This window comes from Danio rerio, chromosome 1 (genome assembly GCF_052040795.2).
Source record: "Danio rerio strain M-AB ecotype USA chromosome 1, GRCz13ab, whole genome shotgun sequence".
NCBI classification, from domain to species: Eukaryota; Metazoa; Chordata; class Actinopteri; order Cypriniformes; family Danionidae; genus Danio; species Danio rerio.
Window position 1 is genome coordinate 32,459,439 of NC_141021.1, and position 24,282 is coordinate 32,483,720.

Genomic DNA, 24,282 nt, shown 5'->3' on the forward strand with positions numbered 1-24,282 from the left:
TTTACCCAAGGCATAACTGAAAAAGAAACAAAGTGAGACTAAATTAGCAAGGAGTAGGGCTGTGTGATTTGGGGAAATATCTAATTGCTATATATATATATATATATATATATATATATATATATATATATATATATATATATATATATATATATATATATATATATATATATTTATATCTATATAAATATATAGGACAGACTCACAATGCAAAACCCAGTAGCTAGATTATAACTGTGCATATTTTCTTACTTGCATCTCAAAACCTGTCTAAGGTCTCTTTACACAGCCTAGTTAAATGTTTCCTGTGCCCAAAAATCAGTGTAAAGATGCATTGCTGTTAAAAAAAAAAAAAAAAAAAAATATATATATATATATATATTAAATTACGCTTGCTCTGACCAACCTGATCCCCTAGTATCAAAGTATGCATGTGTAATTACTTCACTATCAGCCTGGATTTCTATATGGCTCCAGAGAAGCTTATATTGTACAAACTGAAATACTAGAGAATACTTTTTAATATGGTTGCTTGAAAGAAGCTTTTCAAGACGACATTTTGAAAAACTTGAAAGACTAGAAACTGTAAAATCCAGTATTTGTCCCAAGGAAAATCTTTGTTAAATTTGCTAGTCTGGCAAGAACTTATTAAGTGGCTCATTGCCCAGATTCTGAACTTTCCTTCTTTCCTTCCATCTGTGTCCCAAAGATGGTTGACCCCTCGTGACACTCAAAGTGATCTCACCACTTTACTTCATCCAGCTGGAAATGATATCTTCTAATGTTCTGCCCTTCTATCAAAATACAGTTTTCTTATTCTATAGATATTTTTCAATGAACTCAAAAATACCAGCCCACTTTACCAACATCCACTTACAAGAAAGTAAAAATAAAGTGGAATGTTCATTCGCCGTGCGGTATGAAACATTGCATGAAAAATACACGCTTGGAGCTGTTCCTCGAATCAAATATCTCGTTTGTCGCGAGGGGCATGAATGAATTCCCTGAATGAAAGAGCCAAACTGCAGTTAAAGTCCACCATTTAATAATTTGGCAAATAATTCGACTACAGATGTCCGAGTGAGTGAGTGAGTGAGTGAGTGAGTGAGTGAGTGAGTGAGTGAGTGAGTGAGTGAGTGAGTGAGTGAGTGAGTGTGTGTGTGTGTGTGTGTGTGTGTGTGTGTGTGTGTGTGTGTGTGTGTGTGTGTGTGTGTGTGTGTGTGTGTGTGTGTGTGTGTGTGTGTGTGTGTGTGTGTGTGTGTGTGTGTTTGTGTTTTGACTCTGAAACTTGCGCATGCCCAAATAGACACTCCCACACCATCCCACTTTAGTTCCTCCGACACTCCCCCCTAAACAGAGCTGGACCAGCCCACTTTTCTGACTTTTTCCAAAGTAGAGGTGTGAAAACACCCTGCTGAAACGAGGGGGTTTCATGGCCCTTAAAATAAAGGAAAAATCTTGAATAACACTTATGAAAAACGTCATCGAAAGCTTTTTAGGAGTGATTAATTATTTCAGATCTTTTGTATATTTAGAATCTTCAGATAAATAGCAATACTTGGTGCCAGAGTATTGATAATTTATAGCTGCTGGAAAATCATGATAAATCAGCATATCAATATTTTCTCTCATCCCTAGGCTTTGGATGAGATGCGTAAGAAACTACTTCATACAGGAGCTGTTAAATGACAAGAACCTGACAAATGTCTTGAAATATATGAGGAGGCATTAGTTTTGGTTACAATAATATGAGTGGAATAATTAACTCCAGTCTGTTGAATTATTAGAAAATAATGCACACGTAAGGTGAGTTCTTATTAATTCAGTAGCCTGTTGTCAGTTATTCTATTAAGAGGAAGCATCAAATAAAGCATCTCATTTGCTCATCTGGGATGATTTCATTCACTGACCGGAAACCAGCTCTAGTGCCGTGACCTTGCTCTAAATGTAAATGAATGAGAGCAAAGAGATGGGTCAGAGGCTTGGAGCATATCCGGTCTCTGCTGTGTAAAATCAGCCAGCATGGAATTACTTATTTGTTGCTAAATTGTTTATGTTTGTGATATTGTTGCTTATTCTCCCACTGCACATTCCAGTAAGCTTGCATCATATCCTTTTCAAAATTCAGCCACTATCTGAAAGCAGTGTATTATGTTGCTTGTAAACATTTGACATACGGATCAAAATCTATGCAAGTATGCAGTACTTTCACCAGTATGTGTGATGTTTGCAAATGCAAATTATATGTTTTTGGTGATATTACTGGATTTATTAGAAATTATTTGCACTGAAATCATACTTCACCAACTGTCTACCAGTCTACTATTTTTTTATTTATTAACTATAAATGGGATGAGCTATGGATAACTTATTCTGCAAATGCCTATTTTAACCAAATAAACATTACCAGTTAACCCACCACTTAAAATTTTTACTCATCTTCAGCTGGAAGTTTCTCAGTAGGGCAGCATAACATTTAAAAAAATACACAATATCATTGTTGAGTGTTGCGATTTAATATTATGTCTTATGATACAACTAACTTGCTAAAAGCTATTTTATCAGCAATTATAAAATGTCAATTTTTTATGTTATACACTAAAATAAACAGTTAATAGACATTTTTCCGAGCTAATGAGCTCTTTAGCTGTCTGCTTTACTGAATGGTTGACCATGTTTTGGCTGTTTTAAAAAATAACTGTTAAAGTCTTTTAAATAATGGTTTACTCTACACAGCATTGTTGGTTTACAAAAAATGTAACAAATCCTGTTGCACTACTACACTTGATTTTGGTTTTATTGTAAAAAAAACAACAACAACAAGAAACGTGTTAAATGAGAATCTGGCTGTTTCTCAATACGCAGTCTTGTATGTACTTGCGTTCTTGTGTCCTCGTAAAATGTCATCAACAGTCGCCAAAGTACTGTACCAATTCAAAGTTCACAGCTTGCTAAGTACAGATCAAATTCCCGGATGTGTACTTGCTCTGCCCTTTTGGCCAAGGATGCATCGAGAGGGCTGTTTCTCAATATGTGTTCTTGTCTGTACTTGCGTTCTTGTGTCCTTGTGAAACATCATCAACCGTCGTCGAAGTACTGTACCAATTCAAAGTTCATATCTTGCCAAGTACTGATAAAATTCCAGAGTGTGTACTTGCTCTGCCTCTTTGGCCAAGGATTGCATCGAGAGTTGACTTGTGTGAACTTGCGAAGCTCAGGTATCCCAGAAAGCATTGCAGTTAAACCAGCAAACGCTAATGCTGGAGAAAACCTGCACTATTTTAAAAATACTCCTTTACTGTGTCACAAAATAAAGTTTTAACAGGTTTCAGGCACTAATGTAGTTGTTTTAAACTCAAATCTGCAGTTTATTCACAAAGATAATGCGTCTTTGACCATATTCCTCAGCTTATGCGGACTCCGACTCCCACCCTACCAGCAGGAGCTTCGTCATCACCTCCCCCTTAGAGAGCAGCTTTACTTTAGCCAGTCCACCTCAGATGTACCGCTAGATCTCATCACTCCATTGGAGTTAAAACATGATATTTAATACATCTTTGTGAATATCTAACGGACAGTTTTTAATCTTTTAAATCTATTATTTGTTCTCAGGTGTATTATTTTGGCAGTGTTATTTTGTTACCTTTTATAATTGTCTTTAATTATATTACCATGTTGTACTCTGTTTGTTTTTGTTTACCAAATTGCTTAACATTATCTTTATTTCTTATTGTGTACGTCTTGTACTTTATACTTGTGTAAGTTCCATTAATGTTTATTGAATCTGATAATCAAAGACACAAGTCTGTGTATAACACATTTTACTTCACATTTATATAGATTTAAATTTACATTTTCTTAAATCAAAAATCTAGATTCATAATATCAATATAATATTAATTACAGGGCTGTGCTTTATATAATTAAATAATTTTGTTTTGAATGTACAGTGAAACCGATGAACCGTGTTGAGGTAAGTGACGTGGTAAAGTACACTGCCTTTCCATTTGAAGAAGTACCCGACTTGTGTCCTTGCGTCCTTGGGAGTTCGTTCTTCCAAGTTTGAACTTGGCAAGTACGAACTTCCAAGAATGCAAGTCCGAACTTTGCGTACTTGGTATTGAGAAACAGCCTCTCAAATATTTTAAGGCAAACTTCAAAAAGTAAAGATGATATATTATTAAAAAAAAATTGGAATACTTTTTTTTATAAAAATGGTCTCACACTTCATATTTTCAGATTTTTCATAGTATATGTATTAATTCCATTGCAGTACTTTTACCATAAACTGACATATCAACCATTTGGTAGAGGTTGATATTTTAGAAAGTGTGGGATGTGTTGGAAAAAATGCATTGAGTGTATTAACTAGCAACATTAGGAGTTAAGAAATGCAATCCAAAACTTTTTTTCTTGGTGGGGCTGTTAAATAAATAAATAAAAATTCAAGGTTTAAATATTTATACTCTTAAACACCCTGAATGATGAAAGACATCAGTGGAAATCTTATTGACTGTTACTTTCCTCTCTTGTCTCTTATGATTAGTCTTATTTCCAGCTCTAGGTTTACCTAACAGCACCTACTGGAGAGGTGAGGATGAAGTTAGTAAAAGGACCATCTGATTGGTCAGATCTGGATTAGCATCCTATGCATGTAGCATGCCAGTGCTTGGCACATAAAATAATTAAATTTATTGGACCTCTCTGTGATATGGGTATTGCATATACTATTATTGCGATAATAATATTTTTTTTGATGTATTGCACAGCCCTATTTCTCAGTCAATAAAAATGTCTTTGGTCTGATTGATACTGCAATACTGCGACTGTAGAGACCCAATAGAGTAAACTGAACAAATGAAACTTCATGCTTAAATTGTTGCACATCACTTTAAACTTGTTCAAGTGAAATAAAAAGTTACAATGTTTGTTTTGCTTACAAAATTAGCATTACAAAAGTTACTATGTTTAGTCATGCTACTTTCACTTACAGTATATCTATGAAATGATTGGACATTCATTAAAGTTGAATTTGATCTTTTGCTGTAAAGTGCTGTTTACCATTCTCTGTAGCTAGCATGCCTTACAATTGTTCAGCAAGATGTGCACTGTTACACCAGTCAAGTTCAGGTTGACTCAGAATCCTAATCATACATGCTATGAGTCAAAGTTTGTGCTAGTAAGTGTAATACCCTTATATGGATTCAATTAAAGGCGAGTATGCAGTGTTCACCTACAGTCTCATCTATACACACATTCACATGCATCATTGGTGGATTCCAAACCAATAGTGACCATCCTGTCAATTTTTTACCCATTTAGGCATTTTATTGTGTGGTTGTTAAAAATGACACCTTCATGTGCCAGACAAGAACCTGTGAAGCCTGTTTGCAGGTCAGCTTCACTGTTTAGCTCACTCAAAGATTCCGGGTCAGCCAGGTTCAGCAGACCTTTGCCAGTTTTACTGTAGTCGCATACAGGAAGGATTTAAGGCTGAAAGAAAGGTGCTTTCAGTGGAAGAGTTGAATATGCAAATTGTGGAGTGTGTTTGCGCTCTATATATGTAAAAGATGTAGTCATCGGTTATCTCATTAAAAACTGCCAGTATTTTAAATATAAATTGAAAATGACATCATTAATTACTCATTACATTACATTACTTTTACTTTTGTTTATAAAAAAAAAATGTAAAACAGAATCTCAAATGATGATGTGTGTTCATCTGTATTTGTGTTTAGGCTTATTTCATGGGTTTAGGCAAACACATAATTATAATTGTTGACAGAATTTTCATTTTGGGATGATAAATTGACTAAGGCAATGTGCATTCCAGCTTATTTTGGGCTGAACCAAAATCGAATGTGTTCTAGACTGTATAAGACATGTTCTTGAGTAAAAATCCAGCAACCATTAAAGCAACCAGGTATAAATAGAAGATTTAACTGCTTTCGTTGATTCGACTATAAACGCGTAACTGGCAACATATGGTTTATCAGAGTCTTCTTATTGTATTTTTCCTGATAATGAAGTTTGTGATGATACAATACCTTTGTCACTGCTAAAATAAAATGAAATGTGTTGTAAGAAGCCGCATTATTTCACAGAAGGGCTTATTTCAAATTCTGGACTGAAGTTATGATGTGAGTTTGGGATAAAACGTCATTATATGTTGTATTCTTTGTCTGTTCTTTTAGGTGTAACATTAGCAGCATTTAATGCGAAGAAATGTAGTTTATATTTGAATATTGCATGATTAAATCGCATACAACATTATGTATAGCTTAGCAGTGAACAATGGCTTTATGTAGTGAGTACAGCTCCTTCTAAATGCAAGTGCTAGAGATGTATTGACAAATGCACACAACAATCGCATGTGATTTATCATGCAACCCTCAAGAATCAAAATTTGGAAAAACTTGAGCCGAATTATAGCAAGCTGACCTTCCTGACACATTCATTTAATTGTACAGTGAGTGGTCATCACATGAAAGATTTTTTACTGTAACTTCCAAGGAGTTGGAAGGGGCCTCATCCAGCCCCCTTCAGCGTGGGAATATTCCATCTGACGAAATTCCCACAATGTGCAGCATAGAGGGTCTGTTGTGGCTAGAAGAATCCTATAGAGTTTATCTATATATCTTTATTACACCGTATTAAGAATTTTATAGTGACCTGATTAATTCCAGATCACATAGTGCAAACCTAAAGGAGGCCATATATTTATATAACATTAAAGAGTGCGTCTAGACAGCAGTTTTCACTGATACTCATCCTTTGGTCTCCACAGTCTTGTTATAAATATCTCTGTCGTATATTAGATCAGTGGTGTCCCATTAAAGGACAGTCTGAAAAGTATTTGGATCCACACTTCACTATTGTATTTAAGATATTTCTGTCAGCATAAGTGCCTTCAAGTCAATGCTAATGTCTTTTGCTCTTTCATGTTGACTTTGATCATTTGTATTGATTGTCCAAACAGATGGTTCATAATGTTTAACATTACCATCTGAGGTCTTCTATTGTTAAATATTAAAAAGATTTTCTTTTAGTCCAGATAGGTCTCATTGAATGAATGCTCTTACATGTTTATGCCCATGAAATATTTATGAGCTTCCATCGATCTTTCATAAGATTGTTTCCTCCATTTCAACCATTTCTGCTGATTCATATTAGGGCTTCACAATATTGGAAAAATCTGCCGTTTTGATTGTTTAGATTTTCTGATTCCTGGCGTTGTGATTGTTTAGATTTTCTGATATATATTGAAAAATGAATACAATTTCACCAGATGGATTGAGTAGCTCTATTTGGAAGGTTGGAGAGATTAAATAGAGATTAAATTTGTCCTGGTCGTTAATGCACAGTAGAGTTATTACACCCGAATACAACTATTCATAATTCTGAAGTTAAATTATGTATGCTTATAATTTTGGTATTTGTCATTATCAGATTCCCGCTTGCATTATATTCAATGTTATACAGGCTAGAGTAGTTATATTGATGCTTTCAAACACTTATTCTCATGCACAACACTCTGTGTTCGCTATAAAAGAAAAAAACATATCAAATGCTTGTCAAAATGGTAATTCTAAAATGCAATATGATTGTCTAAATGATGTACACTTTCAGATTTACTTTCACATTTGAGTGTGTTTATGTGATGACTGCCATCACTTTAGAAGAAAAAAACATGCATGCAAATCATACTGCCCGCGAAGCTCCCAAATGATCGCTTCGTGCAACAAAATAAACGTTATTTACAATTTTATTACGTTTTTCACAGCCTATGTGGGTTCTGTTTACTGAAGTAAACTACATTGGTGGGAACACATGTGCCTCTCTGTAGTAAACAAACAGTTTATCACCTTAAGTGTTTGATTTTTCAGCCACAAAAGCATCACTATATAAACACAAAAATTACACTTTTGGGTGAATTATACCTTATAAATACAGTATGCGGACTCTTTTAGTACCATTTTAAGGTGTCCACGTTGCAGAGCAATGTATATACAACTATGTCAAGACTTGTGAAACCGCCTTTATGCTTCTCTCCTGAAAATATAACTGGCTGAATCGTAGAGGTGCTGGTTTAAGTTCGTGTGGGGTGTCTAATTTAGGGTGTGTGGGGCGTGGCTGTTCAGACTGACACCAACACAAGAAGTCATTGTGTTAATTTGTTTCTTTTAATGACAGCAGTAAAAAAAAAAAACTGTACTAAACTGATTTGAACTGTACAACCTAAAATTTATGATTTATTTTTATATCTTTTTTTTATCCACAAAGTGTGAAGCTTTTGTCACTAGTACATTGATATTAGTATACTTACTACATAAAGTATACTTTTATACTTGACCTTTGCTTTAGTATTCTTCTTTTTCCTAAGGGTGTATTTAACTTACTTACTAAGATCAGTCTTATACAGCCAGGGGGGGTATTGGCGCTCTGACAGCCAAGTTGGGTCAAATCTAGTGATGAATTATTTGCACAAGGTCTGTCTTGTGGATATGATTATAAGTGGAACTACAGAGATGCCAATACGCGCTGTGAATTCATTTGATGTGCAGGGAAACAAGATCCCTACATCGCGTTGCAGTGGGCTTCAAAATAGGAGGGATCTGGATCCTATTTTAACGCCAGAAAAAAAAAAAGAGAGAGACTTACTATCTTTTATATAACCACAATATGACTGTGGACACACTATACAGTTCCGTCCAAACAGCTTTCAAAAGATGATTTTCATCATGGGTGCCCTTTAATAATTAGTATGAGCTTTAATGGAGTTGAGTACACCAGCAGCAGACTACAATTAACAACATCTATAAGCTATATAATAAGCTCATAAAGAGTGACATCTTTATATAATGGGATTATATAATGAAATTTTAAAAAAACTAGATTTTTTTTTTTTTTTTAGTAAATGTGTATTAATCATTTCCCAGTGATGGGTTGCAGCTGGAAGGGCATATTTGCGGAGAACATAAACTGGATAAGTTGGTGGTTTATTCCACTTTGGCGACTCCAGATTAATAAAGAAACTAAGCTTGAAAGAAAATGAATGAGTATATTAACCATGTTGTCTGTGCATCGACTACTATTTAAAGTAGTTAAACCATGGTTATAAAAATGGAAGTCAATTCAATGTCTCTTAATGTCATCCAGTTCAGTGTCTATCTCAATGTATGGACACTCTGTTTAGTCTGCCCACTCAGCAACAATAGCCAGTTCATGGTTAAGTCTCACTACTGGGGTTTTCCTCTGACATCACCTCTACTGTTTTGGCTTCTGTTCTGTGCTCCCTCACATAACATATCCTCTTCACACAGGAAGTCTCTACGTAGTCTTCCGCTTGGTTGTGCCCATGGCAGGAAATGCTGATGGACACACCTGGTCTCTTTCTCTCACGTAGTATCATTATTACAGTATCTTTTTTTTTTTTTTTTACGTATACTGTACAAAAGGGCTGCACGATTAATTGAAAAAAGATTTTCATCTTGATTCGACCTCCCATACAATCTTAATCCAGCATTTCTATAATTCAGTAAGGGTGTCACGATCTTCCAAATCCTCGATTCGATTACATTTTCGATTCTAAAGGCACGATTCGATTCAATTTTCAATTATGAATAATTAATTAATTTATGACCAATTAATTGTTTGTATCCTACCGTTTAAACTACCTGACCTGGATGGTCTGTTTTACCCATAAACAAATCATACAGTAAATGAATAAAGGCAAGATACACACATAATTACCACCTGTCAATCACTTTTTCTGCGGGACTCGTGAATAGGCAGTGATCTGTGTTGTTATAATGGCGTCGGTAAAAAAGAGGCACAACCAACAGGAACCAGCCAACAGTATCTGAGGTGTTCGCTAAAATGACTAAGTACAAGTGAGTGAAAGATTGAAGCAGTCCTCTGACTGCCTGAACCCGCTGTCTCAAGCTCATATGGCTGTGTGCGTCTGTGTCTGTGTGGTCACGTGATGTGCATTTACAGAGGTAGAGAGGAAGGAGGGCTGCTCAGAAATGCCACACGCCACTGTGGATGTCAAATCGTTGTTGTTCTAAAATGCCATTTAAAAACAAAGACAGTGTAAACAGGGCCTGAGTGTGTACTTTTCGCGAGCAGATTTGCAACGGGGGCGGGCGGAGGATCGCGATGCCGGTGTTGTCTATCGGACGAACCGTACGTAATACGTACATAGCAGAGCTTGCAAAACTGTGTTTTTTTTGTCGACAACACGAACGTTGTCAACATAACTCACTGGAAATCCAAAATGCTTACACACCGGCGACTTCATTGAAAGAGGAGAGGGTTTAAGTTCTGTCGACGGGTCTCCTGCGTCTGCAGTTTAACAAGCACTTCAACAGGCCTGTTTTTTCCCACTTGGCAAGCCAAGCTGACGTGACATGGGGGCGTGGCAGCATCGACGATTCTATTTTTTGATTCGATAATCGAAATTGAGCATAAATTTTGATCGATTTCGATTTGACACCCCTATAATTCAGCCAATTATATTTTCAAGTTCAGGAGAGAAGCATATGCGGTTTCAAAACTCTTCACATTGTTGTATATACGTTGCTTTGTGGAACCCTCCAAATGGCGTTGAAAGAGTCAGCATACTGTATTTATAAGGTGTAAATCACCCAAAATGTCATTTCTTTGTTCATTTTATTACTTATTCGTGGCCACAAAATCACACCTGAGCAGACAGACAGAGAGGATGCACTCGAGCACCCATGAATGTCTACTTTAGTGAACAGAACCTGCATAGACCATAAATAACAGATAGTAAAGTTGTAAATAACATTCAGTTTGTTGCACAGAGTGATCATTTGGAGGCCACATGGAAAATATTAATTAAAAAAGTATGAAAGTATGTTTGTTTTTTTTATGGCAGCCACTCGGCAGTGCACATCATTTAAATAATCGTATCGCATTTTATAGTTATGATTACGACAACGGTTTGGTAAGTTTTTTTTATTTTTATTGTGAACACAAAGTGTTGTGCATGTGAATAAATTATTTACAGTGTTAGTAAGTACTCTAGCCTATATAATATGCAAGCGGGAATGTGATAATCACAAATGTCTCATTTTACCAATCGAAAAAATGGTCTATTAATGTTGTCTATGACAGATTGCAAGCATATGTCTCCCTCTCATACTAAATTATTTAACTTCAGAATTATGAATAGTTTTCTGATGTCATCACTTTATTGTTCATTAATGACCAGGACATATTTAAAGTCTGTTTAAGTCCATTCCAAGTCTATACAAAATGTAGCATTTTAACCAACCGTAGACTTACTTATAGGTCTAATGTTATTACTGTTTTTTTTTTCTTCCATATTTGAGAATAACAATAATAATAGCCTACACATATTAACCTTTATTTAACATCTACAGAATGGTAAGAAAATACTTATCTTTAAGCAAAAAACAATTGTGATTATCATTTTAACCAGAATCATACAGCCCTTCTCTACATGGCAACATATGGAAAAGACAAACTTTTGCCCCCACTTCAAAATGCTTTGCTCCAGTTACTTTAGTACATTTTAAGCATGTTGAATAACCAATAAACGGTGAACTGGTGCATGGTGTAGGTAAACATTAGTCTTTCAAAACACCTGAGACCTTTTCCTGTCAAGCTGAAACTTGGGCCATCTGACACCTGTGTAGGGATGTCATGACTTATTACCTCTTGATAGAGTTTAAATCACAATGAAATTGATAGCACCAGATGTTTTCATCTGAGTTTATAAGATTATTATCAATATCAAAGAAAGAAATGTGGGCAGAGACCAGGCTCTTATTTTTGAAACATTTATAGCAATAAACATGAACTTGCAGGAACAGAATTTAAGATGATATAACAGGATTTAAGATGACTAGTAGTATATTGTTTTCACCAGAAATCAGCTATTTTGTGTGGGGTCAGTCAGACTATGATCAGATTATGATGTTTAGCACTTTAGTGGAAAATTTTTACAATTGATATCTCATTCAGCTCTGGCAATGAGTACAGTAAAACTTGTAACAAGATGTTACAGTGTTGCTGTTACTATGTGTAATCTAAATATAAAGATCAGTAGTTTTGTTTAAAATGATTTTTTTTTTTACAGTTTAGTGTCTGTTAGATAAGAGTAATGAAGTACTTGTCATTCACATGCACAGAATCTACTCAATAAATGAGGCTCAATAAATGTTGAATAAATGCAAATTGCATCCAAATGTTGCACCTTTGTGACATCTTTTTTCATTTATGCTCTGCACTTTTTTTATTATATATAATAAAAAAAAGTGAAAAGTCAAAGTGAAAAGTTCTCTTGTGACTTGTGATTTTTATGAAGGAGCGTGAGGATGAATTTAGCACTGAAGATTGGAGGTAGGATTAGATTTGAACTGCAAATCAAGTGCTTTGCACACACCTGGCAACTAGGGCTGCCTCTGTGTTGCACATCACTCATTTGCTTCGGCGGGTGTGACATATGCGTTTTTTTCAAAGGTTGCCACGTCCAAATCCAAAGGCTGATACATCTGCCACCACACAAATTAACTATGCAATGGAATAGCACTTTAGATATGCTTAAAGCCATAATCGTTGTATACACAAATCAAATTTAGATGTGAAATATTCCTATTTTAGTCACATTATTAAAGTGCTGTACATGTAAACTCCGTAATCAAACTATTACCATCCAGTCTGTAGAGTTTAAAGCAAAATATTCCACAGGGCTTGCATGTTCTTTATAGCATAATTAATTAAAATAGAAGTAAAATAACATTCATTACAAGTTTATTTTTATATAGTTTTTTTTTTTTTTCTCAGTGGAATTAAAATTTATTTTCCATTCATATATTAGCAAAATATTGTGCAGTGTACGTCTTTTACTGCATAGAATTCAAATAATAGTAAAATAGCATTCATTACTTAAATTGTTTTGCATTTTGAGGATTCCAAAAAATTATATAAAAATCTTGCCGTCTCGTTTTCGTGAACCCAATCTCGTGTCTCAAGGAGTAAGTGTCTTTCTTGTCACATCCCTAGTAAACGGCATTTGTCGGTTTATCGATAATGGGAAAAAAAAAATGTGTGCACGATTTAAATCAGGGGTGCCCAAACTTTTTCATATAACGGGCCAAAAACCAAATATCATGAGTCATGGGCCGAAGCTAAATATAAAAGTAACCATTCGCCAACTGTGGCTTGCAGGCCCTTGTTTGGGCATCTCTGGTTTAAATGTTTAAAATGTATGCACTAATGATTATTCAAAAACAGTTTGTACAAAGATGACTTTTATTTTCATGCCAGCTTTACTTTGAAAGACCTAATTTTAAGCTACCAAAACTTTGACATAAATATCCAAACGTGATAGATAGATAGATAGATAGATAGATAGATAGATAGATAGATAGATAGATAGATAGATAGATAGATAGATAGATAGATAGATAGATAGATAGATAGATAGATAGATAGATAGATAGAAATAATATCTATCTTTTCATTTTTCTGTGAAATGATAAATGTTTAAAAAAATCATTCATTTGTATACTTTGTTTCCCTATGAAAAGCATCTTCTCACTATACTGTAATATAAGCAAGTAGCTTTTCATCTAGAGGTAAAGCTGTGTCCTTCCAGTGTATTTGACAAAGTAGATGCAAAAAAGAATTCTTGCTGATTTTGTTACCATGGTAACCCAAGTCACATGGCAGGATGATTTTTATTTTTTTTTTATACCGACTCACTATCCAAACACTCCCACACCGTCCTTAACGTTGAACAACTTTTTAAAGACAGTATTTAATCAGGGAGCTGTTTTTTTTTTCAGCACCATTGGTGGAATGTTGAGAGACTGTGTTGTTCGGGTTGTCGAATGCAAATGAGTCACTGTCCAAGTTTCTAAAGAAAGATGTAATGAGGGAGTTTTTTGCAAGGATGCCACATGGTTTGCAAGTCGGTGAGCAATGGCTTTGTCATGCGCCACACAAGCAGCGCCTCATGCTGCCATGTGGACAGACGGTCGACACAGTTGTGCCTTAGTCTGCAGCTGTGATCTTCTTTGCTCAATGGAACACACACCTCTTTTCATATACACTTTTGTCTTTCATCAGCTGAGGGGTGTGTGCACACGCATGTGTGTTTGTCAAGTGTTTGAGGGCAAATAACTTGAAATTTTGTTTGAAAGGGAGTAAATAAGTTTTGGCTTATTGTCGTCTGGGAAAGTAATTGTTTAAATTAGGGCTGTGCAATTTGGGGAGAATTAACTGACTGGTACTGTGATTTTTATTTATTTATTTTTCGATACTATTTGAGCTTTTTGTTTATGTTTAAGAGTCTCTTTAACACTTATGTTTATTTTATTATAAAGAGATCTGATATTTAGTTTAAATGTTTTTCATTCATTCATTCGTTTTCTTTTGGGCTTAGTCCCTTTATTCTTCTGGGGTTGCCACAGGGGAATGAACCGCCAACTTATCCAGCATACACTACGGACAATTTAGCTTACCCAATTCACCTGTACCACATGTCTTTGGACTTGTGGGGACAACCGGAGAACCCAAAGGAGACCGAATGCGAATACAGTGAAAACATACAAACTCCACTCTGACACGACAGCTGACCCAGCCGGGGCTCGAACCAGCGACCTTCTTGCTGTGAGGCAAACGTGCTAACCACTGCGCCACGTGCAGCCCCCTCAAATGTTTTTGTTTTCAAATATTAAAACTATTTGCCTAAGCAATGTTGGTAAATAAAATAAAGTTGTTAAATAAAAAATCCTAATTTACCTAAATGTATTGTTAAAAATATTCAATTATAGATGTCGATTGATATGAAACATGATATCGTGATATATATATATTTTTTTTAAATATAGCCCAACCCTAAATGAGAGCGTGCGCCACATCTGACAGGACCAATAGTTTCTCAGAAGTTAATCGCTTTAATTTCACGATTGTTGTTTATTCATTTGGCTTAGTCTCTTTTTTAATCAGGGGTCACCAAAGAGGAATGAACTGCTAACTTATCTAGCATATGTTTTACGCAGCGGATGCCCTTCCAGCTGCAATCCAACACTAGGAAACACCATACACTCTTGCATTCACACACATACACTTTAGGCAATCTAGCTTAATCAATTTGCCTACTATATAGCGCATGTCTTTGGACTGTAGGGGAATCTGGAAATTTCTGTACTTTTAGTCTCACAGAATGTTGTCTCACAGCAATAACAACGTTGTTTTGATAAGATTACATTGACGTTACATTTATTTAAGGGTTTACAAGCAGAGGAAGACGCAAGTTAGCTCTTGTATGTTATGCATAGCCTACAGTAGCCACAACATGTGAGGAGGTCAATGATGCATGGAGCGTGAGCGATCGATGTGCTTACGTCTCAACAGCTAACATATATACAGATGCAGTGCAACCTGTTTAAACAGTCAATTGGTGCGAGTCTTGTGAGTGATGCTCTCTTTGTTGCAAATTTAGCCATTGTTTTCCAGTGTTTGGAGCTGTAGCAACGCAAGCGGAGTGATTGGCCCTATCTAGTGTCTCATCCAACCTTATGACCTCTCCCGGAAGCTTCACAAGTCATACCGGCTCCGAGATCCCCAAAAATGAGTTAACCGGTTTACATTACTTTAGAATTTATATTAACACATTTATTAAATCAGTCCTACTGGCTGTTAATTATGTACTGTATAAACCAGAGTGGTTTCTATTTTTTACTTTTCAGGCCCCTTGTTTTCCACTATAGTATTTAATCCCCCTTGTCAATGTGGACTTGTCCAGTTGGTTGTGATTTACTTGAGAGGAACTGAACTGCGACTTTAGCCATCTTCACCTATTTTGAATCCACATTGTTCATTTACATATACTACTGACATTGTAATGCTACAATGTTTACTCTTTCTCTTTGTTAGCTTGACTGAGAAACTCACATTTATCTGTGAGCAAATGTCTGTTGGATTCTGTCAAATTGGATTTTTGATGGCTTCTAGGCTTTTTGTGAAATCTACAGGTTTTACCCTACTTTTTTATATCTTTGCTCAGGGATATTCTGATCAGGTTTGTTGACAAAGTTGAATCAAAATGGAATTAGATCTAACTGATGAAGCGCGCATATGAAATGTTTCTTTAATTTTTATTGTCTGTGGATTTGTCTATGTAAATTATGATAATGGTTGTGTACTCGGTTAACACCTTTATGGTACAATTTGAACAATGAGGCAAGACTTTTCTCATTGTTTTTCCTCTTTGATTCCAATGAACTGACTCAAAATCAGGTTCATTTTTAAAATAGAGTGGATAGAGGTTTTCTTTTCAGATTTCCCCTTATGGTTTCTTTTCCACATGTGATTGTTTGTAGCTTTTTGCTACTTGCATAACTAGAAATGTATTTTCATTCATACCTAAGATTTTATTAGGGTGCTTTCACAACTGTAGTTCGCTTCATTTGTTCCGGACCTAGGGCAAAAAAGGATTCATTGTTGCATTTTCTGCCGTCTTTGGGTCGTTTTCACACCACACTGCTGGTTTTGGTACGAACAAGTTAAAACGAACCAAATTGCAGTCATCTGACAAAATCCACATCTCTCATTGGCCAGATGTTATTGAACATATTTCCTAAACTGCATATTGATTGGTCTGAATTCACGTGTGGGAAAATGCCAATAAACTCCCGCAAGTAAACAAAACCGGCAAACACAATGTCGTTTTTACTATGGAGGGACGACAGCACTGACTGATTGTATGCCTGCTTTAGACAAACTATACATTTCGAGAATGAAGCGCGGTTGCGGCTGTATTAAAACAAGGCATCACTAAATGCATCACTCGTCCCTTCAGGCGGCGGCGTGAATTAATTTAGCCAAACTGCGACATGGTCATCTTACGGAAATATTACCAACAATCCATCAGGTAATGTTTTTCCCTCTTTCTGTTGGTAAAGCGCTGTCAACAAACATTTTCCTCCATATCCCATAATGCCCTGCACATAGGCCTACAGCAGCTGGATTAGTCCAAAAAGCGCAGTGCTTTTTGCGGTTGGACCTGTTTTAATACGGATCATATTCTCACCACAAACGATCTGCTCCAGGGTTCGTTTGAAAGCGTACTGAGATCACCTTTTCAAGCAGGTCTCGGTACGCTTATTTGGTCCGCTTTTGGTGCGCACTCGAGTACGATTGCTGCATTCTCACCTGCCCAAACAAACCGTAACCAAAAGGGAAAACGAACTCTAGTGCGATTCAATCGAACTAAATGAGGCAGGTGTGAAAGCACCCTTAGATTACATATCTTTTGGCAAGACATACTGATTGAAGTTCTGATTTATCAAGGTATTCAAAGTTTGGTTTGTATACTGTAGTACACATCAACTGTATAATGGGCCAATCAGTTTTACATTCTATTAATTTTATTTACATTAACAATACCAGCTGGACAAGAGCTTACTCTGAAAAAGTCATAATATTGACATTGGTTGCTACTTCAGTGTTTACATTTTCCTCTCTCTTACACAAGCTTAAACTCCCTTCTTAATTTTACAGGTACAAGTTAACCTCTGTGGGCATTTGAGCTGTCTGAAAGAGAGCAACACTATACCAAAGGTAAGCCGCTATTCTGCATGTAGTATTTGATCTGCTGGTGTGTTATCTTCTTGTGACAGAAATCTAGGTCTAGAAAGGTTACAGCTTTTATTATGAAGTTTTCTGTATAAGTACAAACAAATATTAAGTGAAATAATCAAATACTGCAAGCTTGACAAGAAGGAATATATTTTTGCGGTTACTGAAATGCCACATTCAATATATGCATGACAGATAATGTCTGCAGGAAGCTGGCTGCCTGATTTTTATGTCTGCTGTTTTTTGTCCTCAAGCTAACAAGAAAATATCTCAACAAAGATGTCCATTGTGCACAATAATACATATGTTTTGAGTGGAACCTTTGGAAGTGCAGAAATGAGAAGAAGAAAGGAAAGGAAGTGAGTTTGGAAAGAATTATGGAAGTTTGGGAGACTTTTGATTGAAGCTTTAGCAATCGGACATGCCAGCTGGGATTTTGGAAGTAATGCCAGTAATGAGTGCAACCATTTGAAGCCTTGGAAGCTCCAGAGAGCTCCATGTTTAACATGCTGAATGAACTGGAATATTTTCTGAAATCAGATTGCAGTGTTTGTGTAGGTTGGCATTTACTGTAAAGATTCATGGTTGTATTTGCTGTGCTGCTGCTGAAATGTGTTGTTACTCTTCATAAAGACTGAATACCTTGTTCCACTTAATTCAGTCAAGAGAGGGGATTTAAATAGAAAGTACTTTTTTAGGTCGCATAACATGTGGACCTGTCTTTATAACTAAGCAAAAAAAACTTTTCCTAACATCTTTAATGTAATCTTTAAGGTTTTACCATATTTTTGAATTATCTTAATGTTTAGTTGTGAATAAAACTTATTATTATTATTTTTTTATAAATATTTGTAGTATTTGTTATATAACAGCTATATAACAGTTATACATCTATTAAAATTCTCTGCTACTCATTAATAGCAGCACGAGTGGTCTTTAATGAACCTAAAAAAGCACATGTCACTCCGCTGCTCATCCGTTTGCACTGGCTGCCAGTTGCCGCTCACATCAAATTCAAAGCTCTGATGTTTGCTTGCAAAGCGACTTCTGGCTTTGCTCCTTCTTATCTGCTCACTCTTCTGGAATGAACTCCCTAAGTCACTCGCTGTCTTCAAGAAACAACTAAAAACTCAACTATTTAGTCTCCACTTTCCTTCCTAATCTGCAATTGCCACTCTGGCTCCACCGCTAACTGTACTAAAAAATAATAATAATAACAATATAAAAAATTACTAATGTTTTGCTTCTTACACTTTACATATCTGAAACTACAACCAAATTTTTATCTTAAGAAATCAGAAACATAAAAAGAACTGTAGCATTTGTGTTATTTGTATATCTAGGCTGTAGGTTATTGTAGCACAACTTCCCTTAAAACTAATGATGTTAATAAATAATAAAAAGAAGAAGAAGAAGAAAAAGAAGAAGAAGAGGAAGAAGAAGAAGAAATCTGCCCAATATAAACAATAAAAGATTGTAATTATGATTCATACACTCAAGGTGTTATACACATAATTTGTGATAAGTTATATGCAATGTGTGACATTTAATACTAATAATATTTCCTTACATTTATATAGTGCTTTTCTGGACACTTAAAGCGATTTACACATTGGGGGGAATCTCGTCATCCATCACCAGTGTGCAGCATCCATCTGGAAGACACAAGGGCAGCCATATTGTACCAAACCACACACTTGCTGATAGGTAGAGAGGAAACAGAATGAGGAAGCCAATTATGATATGGGGATGGCTGGGAGGCCATGATGGACAGGCCATGGAACAAATTTATCCAGGGTGCTGTGGTTAAACTCTTACTCTTTTTCGAAAGACATCCTGGGATTTTTAACTTCCATCTCGGTTTAATGTCTCATCTGAAAGACGGTGCTCACTGAGCAGTATAAAGTCTCCATCAATAAACTGGGGCATTAGGATCCACACAGACTGAGGTTGAGTGCTCCTGCTGGCATTACATTTGTAAAACTTAAGATGTCTAAATGCAACATAGACACCAAAATTATAAGAATATTATTTAAACAAGATTTGTTGTTATTGTTCTACAATAGTTTTTCATCCTTTTCAGAATTTGTTGAAATATCAAAGTCATAAATAAACAACAAATTTTTCTTTGTGAAACAGAGGTAGAAGAACTAAACTTCAGTCATTGCACAAACGTAGCATTATTAGCAAAACCACAAAATTGACTCATTGTAGTATTCTACTTCTGCTGTTTGCTGATTTTAAATATGTGGTGTCTCTATTTAAACCGTTTAATTTAAGCTATTCTAAAGTAGCGACATTTATTTAATGGCATGGTTTTTGAACAAAAATTTTAAAAGGCCGAAATGTCCGAACTAGGCATAGGCTGGTATAAGATTCTGACTATAACCTTGGATAAAATATCACGTTTTCACTGTATTGTGATTACTGCTCTAAAATATATTCTTTTTAAATGTCTGGGTAAAAAGACATTTTTTCCCCTCTTTGAACACAATATATTTTATTTTAATTAACATTTAAAATATTTTGGAGCTGTAAACATGTCAGGCTAAATACTTCAAATGAATCGTTGACTTCTTTTTTAAAAACACAAATTTATCACATTTTAAAATAGAATCATTGGATATTTTTTATTTAGCTGAAGATACTGTTGTTCTAAAAAAAAACACAAATAAAAAATCTTACACATACCCTAGGAAAGGTATAGCAGAAAATTTTGGTGGTTTTAAAACCTTGACTTTTGCAAACTGCGGTATATCTTGAAAACTATTTCCGTCCCATGCCTAGTCCAAACATGCGTAAGAGAGACCGAATAAGACAATAATGAAATTAATATATAATTCAATTCAATTCATCTTTATTTCTATATCGCTTGTAGAATGTAGATTGTGTCAGATCAGCTCAACATAGATGAATCGATAATATCAAGATATATCCAGATAATATCAATATCGTAGATGAATAGATTTTGTGAGTGGCTACTATATGTATCTTGTACGTCACTCTGATAACGGCATTCATTAGCTATGTTTCCATCCACCTATTTTTATGTGCATTTTGGATATGCGCATAAAAAAAAACGTTTAATGGAAATGGCAAGATGCGCATAAATTTTGAAAATGCACATAAAACATGCACATAACAGAGTAGGATAAACTTTTTATTCCATAAGAAAAGATGTGCAATAAAATACAATGAAAACACTTTTATTTAAAAAAAAAAAATCACGTGACTTTGTTATAAGAGATCATGTGATGAAAAAAGTCTGTGCAAATGGATAAATCAGCAGACTGAGCACATTGACCAACAACATTTAAGATGTTTTACATTCTAAAATGCCTTAACCATTTCAGTATTAATCTTATTATATTATTAATTACCGCCAGAATCAAAACTGTCTGTGCTTTGCGTCTCACACCTGTAATGGTCACTGTGCATTCACTGTTAGTCAGGATTGCCTTATGATGCACAAGTCATCTATTAAATAAAAAAAAGATTGACACAACTTCTCCTACCGCAGCAAATTCAATTTTATTGTTGATATTTGGCTCCAGTTAATCAGGAAATGACGATTTTGTTCATTTTGACTCTTTGGATGGAAACGCTGCTTTATTCGCACATCTTTTATAAGATAATGCAGTTTTGCACATAAAGTTAATTTGCATTTTTAGATGGAAACATAGCTAGTGACAATGTATTTCATTGTCAACAATTATTGATTTTGTTTTCAATTAAATGTTGGAGCCCAATTCATCATTTTACAACAATTCAGTTATAACAGTTACAAATTCCCTCACCACAGTCTACAACTCTTGTAAATGGATTTTTAGACACGTTTAAAAATAAGCTACAGAATGTCCTGTCTGAGTCAGACTCTGTGACACGAGGCTCTCAGGTGACCTGGCTCTAGATTCTAACTCACCTTCAGTGTCAAAATAAACTGGGTTGACATGTTTTGGATTACCATTGCTCACAAGTTTAACAAGTAGCTTCCAACTGCTTCACTTCTACTTGCAGTCCAAGGGCGCCTCCTTTTCAACACTGTAACCAATACAGCTGCCGAGTTAGAGGTCATGAGCTGACATTGGGTGCGACAGTATGCCGCCCAACTCTCAGCAACCCGTTTGTTTTTGGGGACATGCCATTTTCGGATGAACGTGCCATTCCCAGCTGCCAGAGACATGTAGTCTTCTGTCATGTCTGTGTGTACACCACTGACTTGCAGCAGGCTCTCAGAGTTAACAGTTGGCCAATGCTACACATGAAGTGCAAAAAAGAGTAAATTTGTCCACGGAATCAGTTTTAGAGAATATTTCATGTAAGGAAATTGGTATTTGAAGAGCCTTTACGCAGATGGACGAGTCATATAAGAAAAAAGTTATTTAAAAAAAAAAAAAACTTATATGCATATGTAATTTTTAATCATTTCTGCAATATTCTAATTAAGAATCACCAAATTTTGAGTTTTTAATGCCTCAGATTTATAGTGTAAATAATGCGAAGTGATATGTTTTGTATCATATAATGGATATGAAAGATAAATATATTGCAGTGCTTCCCACAGGTTTGAAATATACTTGCGATGATAGCTGGATTGAACACCCCTTTATATATATATATAAAGGGGTATATATATATACACACACACACTCTTTGTATGCTATTCAGGACCCATGTGCACCCACTGAAAGGTCAAATCTGCTTCTCTCTGTCTCTCATTCATGTTCAGGTTGCTTTATTGGCATTACATTTTGTACAGTATTGCCAAAGCATTTTAAATGTATAAAATATGTAACATTGATATAATCAAATTAGTAAAATATACAGTAAATGAGAAATAAATAACAGAAAAAATAAATAAAACAAAATATCTTATAATAATTATAGTATTTACAAGAATAAAACATATAGATTTAAATCAGACGAATGAGTTGATTAACCAGTTCTAAAGCCTGGTTCATACTTCTTCGCCAAGTGATCAGGGTGACCCACGGCGCATGCAACGCGCGTAGCTGTACATTTTTACTTCTGCGTGCTGTTTCTGTTGTTCTGCAATAAAAACTTCCAAACGTTAGTTGGCAGTGAGATGTTAATGTTCCTCTGTGTCAAGTTTCTTCACTGGTGTTTTGTTTTTTCTGAACGCTTCCTTAATGTACAAATGGTTCAAACTCGCTCATTTTGAGGCAGGAATTGGTGGACGTACAACGACTTTAACCATGGGGTAAACACAAAAAAATATGTTCTATCCGGAGCTCCTTCACAGGACTCCACACTTGTAAACAATCGCATCATCGGGCTTGCGCGGCTCTCGGTCTTGCCCAGACTCGAAAGCACTACCAAGCCGACTAATCACAGAGCTTGCGCTATGTGTCGTTTCGACAAGAAGTTACATTTGGGAGGTGTGCATCAGCGACGCCGACGGCCACGACGTAGGGCTATGCGTCAAAGCGTAGGCTGCGCCGTAGCATATGCGTACGCTTGACGCAGAAGTATAAAGCCTTAAAGGTGTACTAACTGTATCTAACTATTCTGCAGCCAATTTGGATGTTATTACTCCTCTCGTAGTATTTAGTAAAGTTTTTTTCTGTGTCGTTTAGATAAAATATATATATATATTTAACGTAGTTCTCGCTCTTGCGGCTGTGTGCATTAAATTAACAATAGTCTAGGAAACAAAATAAAAATCAATTCCCGGACATTTTAGTAGATATAGAAACCCTTGCCGGACACAAGAAGGTGCGGGTCTCTGTGGGTTCTGCATAGCATGTGAGACTCTCGGTGCATTGACAGTGTGCACACAGAACGAGTAGTATGAAACGGGTAATGGAGAGATTTTCCACTACTTGAAATGGTAAAAGGATGATAATAATAGTAAAAAAAAAGTTTCACGAAATATACCTGTGCTGTTATTTATATACCTGGGCAGCCCGCCCAAGTTAAGTCTGTGTGTGGGAAGCACTGTATTACATTGTTGGCTAAGGTGGTTCTAGGCTTATGGAGGACAAGACAGGGGAGGGTTTTGTCAATATTAGTCCAAGTCCCCAATATGCTTCAGAAAAAAATATAGTATAAACGTAGTTGCCAATACAAATGGTAATTTTTTGGAGTGCGTTTCAGATTTTTGCATGTCATCGGTGTATATTTTATTCAAGATTTTCTTTACTTTTTTTTTTTACAATTAAATTTTATAAAATTTTTGTTTATGCATTGTATTGTAGTATGATAAAGTTTGCCTGAAATAAATCTGTGAATAGCAGCATTCTGTGTAGTTTTATATAGTCAATGAAATCCTCCTAGATTTGACATCATGCTGCTTTGTTTGCTTTTTACTCTCTGATTCCTGTATATACTCTGTTTAGGCTTTAAATGTATGTAAAGGTATTGATGACTTGTCGGACGTTTTTGTCTTTGTCTGCCTTTATTGGACTAAGTTAGTTATTGGAGATAAATGGTAATTGTTCAATCTTTGCAGAGTTCAGTTATGCCTGTTATTGGGGCTTATCAAATCTGTACGCAGTTCAATCTTTGCGAAGTTCAGTTATGCCATATTATTGGGGCTTATGAACTCTATGCAGCACCACTCTGACCTAAATGTCAACAAATATGCAATCAATTAAACAAATATACTTCACTGCAATTCGA

General features: G+C 35.5%; 1 protein-coding gene across 12 annotated transcripts in view; it reads left to right on the forward strand.

Annotated features, from left to right (window-relative positions):
- Nucleotides 1-24,282, forward strand: part of raph1b (Ras association (RalGDS/AF-6) and pleckstrin homology domains 1b) — a 78,000-nt gene that overhangs the window by 4,089 nt on the left and 49,629 nt on the right. For all 12 annotated transcript variants that reach the window (NM_001365585.1, NM_001365587.1, NM_001365589.1 and 9 more), the window contains 1 exon segment: nt 17,563-17,622. The gene's annotated coding sequence lies outside the window, so the exon portion shown is untranslated.